Below are 2,500 nucleotides of genomic sequence, written 5' to 3'. Positions count from 1 at the left end.
AAAGTACACTCTTAATGTTACTCTAGACCTAGCCCAGTCAATGAAGATTTTAGAGACGGAAATTACTGTTTTACAAGATTTATTAGCATCAAAAAAAAACAACAGAAAACATATTGATGATCTGAAAGAAAAGAAATCTATTTTGTTAGACCTGTTGGGAGTTAAAGCAAAGGGAGCTTTAGTCCGGTCACGGTTTCAAACTGTGGCACAAATGGATGCTCCCTCAAAATTCTTTTTTAATTTAGAAATTAAAAAAGGTCAAAGTAAAATGATCCATACTTTACGCTCAGCTACAGGACAAGAACTAACTGAGCCTGCTGACATACGTTGCTGTGCTGTAGGTTTTTTTTCTGACCTTTATAAATCTGAACTGAGGAAATGGGGTGCAGAGGCTGATCATTTTCTTGAAGGACTGCCAAAGGTGGATGAAGAGTCTAACAATGATCTACAACAGACGTTGTCATTGAAAGAGCTTTATACTGCCATGATGAGCTTGGATAATGGTAAATCTCCAGGAATTGATGGGCTGCCTGTTGAGTTCTATAAGACTCTATGGCCCGTCATAGGAGAAGATCTGCTGACAGTTTTTAATGACAGTCTGAAAAGAGGACTATTGCCTCTAAGCTGCAGAAGAGCAGTCATTACACTGTTACCCAAAAAAGGGGATCTTCAGTATATCAGCAATTGGCGCCCTGTTTCACTTTTATGTTCAGAGTACAAAATTTTGTCCAAAACTTTAGCTATGAGACTTAGTAAAATTATAAGCAAATTGATACACTGTGATCAGACTTACTGTATTCCCAACAGGTCTATTTTTGATAATATTGCTTTAATAAGAGATGTTTTTGATGCTTCTAAACTCCTGGGAATTAACTCTGGAATGATTTCTCTTGATCAAGAGAAAGCATTCGACAGAGTTGAACATTTGTTTCTATGGAGTACTTTAAAGGCTTTTGGGTTTAACGATACGTTTATATCAATGATAAAGGCTGTATACTGTAACATTGAGAGTGTTCTTAAAATTAATGGTGGTTTGTGTGCTCCTTTTAAAGTTGAAAGGGGGGTCAGGCAGGGATGTCCTATGTCTGGTATGTTGTACTCCCTGGCAATTGAACCCTTACTGCAAAAACTACGAATTCATTTAAAAGGTTTGAGTTTTCCTGATTGTAATAATTCTTTACACCTTTCTGCATATGCTGATGATGTTATTGTTTTTGTAAATGAGAAGGAAGATGTTATTAAGCTAGAAAAAATTGTAAATGATTTTAAACTAGTTTCCTCTGCCAAAGTAAATTGGAGGAAAAGTGAAGCTATAATGGTGGGAAATTGGAGTGGAGATCTTCCTGCTTTACCTGGAGGACTGATTTGGAAAAGAGGAGGTTTAAAATACCTTGGTGTCTATCTAGGAAATGAAAACTTTATTAGGAAAAATTGGGAAGGTTTAATAGAGAAAATAAAAGGTCGATTGGAAAAGTGGAAATGGTTGCTGCCTCAGATATCTTATAGAGGACGTATTCTTATAATTAATAATCTTGTGGCATCCTCACTATGGCATAAACTTGCTTGTGTTGACCCTCCAAACGGACTCCTTGTTAATATTCAAAGAGAACTGGTGAACTTTTTTTGGGACAAGTATCATTGGACTCCTCAAAGCATTCTCTTTTTGCCCAAAGAGGAAGGAGGTCAAGGTCTTGTAAATCTCGCTTGTAGAAGAGCCACTTACCGTCTCCAATATATACAGAAACTTATGATGGGACCTTATTCATTGGTGTGGAGACCACTGGCCTTAAGTATCTTGAGAAGAGTTGGCAATATGGAAGTGGATTTAACATTGTTTCTAATGGACCATAAAAGATTGACTTTTAATGAAATTCCTTCTTTCTATCAAAATCTGTTCAAAGTGTGGGGTTTCTTTAAACATCGCTGGATGGAACCAGCAACTTCTCTTCATTGGTTATTGGAAGAACCAGTTGTTTTTGGAGCTAGGTTTGATACTTCGGCAGAAGATTTTCCTGGTTTAACAGATTTATTATGTAATAAAAAGGTTTTTAAACTAAAACACATTATAAATGAATCAGGTTATAATTTACTGAGAGCTGAAAAAGTAGCTAACCTATTAGGAGTTCGATCAATACGGTTTGTAAAAAAATTTCTAGAAAAAATAACTATGATTTTAACTGATGAAGAGAAGATACTTTTACAAGAGTTTGGTGCAGGGACTTTAAGCCCTGATAGTAAAGAGCTTTTTCCTGAACTTGAAATTTTCCCTGTTATAGATGAGTTTTGTTTTAATAGCCCCCTGTTCAATTTTGGAAGTAATGATTATATTGATTTTTGTACAGTAGAAGGGAAAATATTATATAAATGCATTGTTAAAGTTACTCATCAGCAAAATTTAAGTACTAAAACAGATACAGTATGGAGAGAAAAATTAGGAATCAATTCTGAAACTAAACCTGTCTGGCGAGCACTTTACAAACCACCATTAAAAAAGAATATT

At 35.3% G+C, this 2,500-nt stretch overlaps 1 protein-coding gene across 2 annotated transcripts in view; it reads right to left on the bottom strand.

Annotated features, from left to right (window-relative positions):
- LOC127972819 (tyrosine-protein kinase receptor UFO) overlaps positions 1 to 2,500 on the bottom strand; it is a 47,483-nt gene that overhangs the window by 31,752 nt on the left and 13,231 nt on the right. The window lies entirely within an intron of this gene.

The sequence above is a fragment of the Carassius gibelio genome, chromosome B15 (genome assembly GCF_023724105.1).
Source record: "Carassius gibelio isolate Cgi1373 ecotype wild population from Czech Republic chromosome B15, carGib1.2-hapl.c, whole genome shotgun sequence".
Lineage (NCBI taxonomy): Eukaryota > Metazoa > Chordata > Actinopteri > Cypriniformes > Cyprinidae > Carassius > Carassius gibelio.
This window is presented reverse-complemented; position numbering and strand designations above follow the sequence as displayed.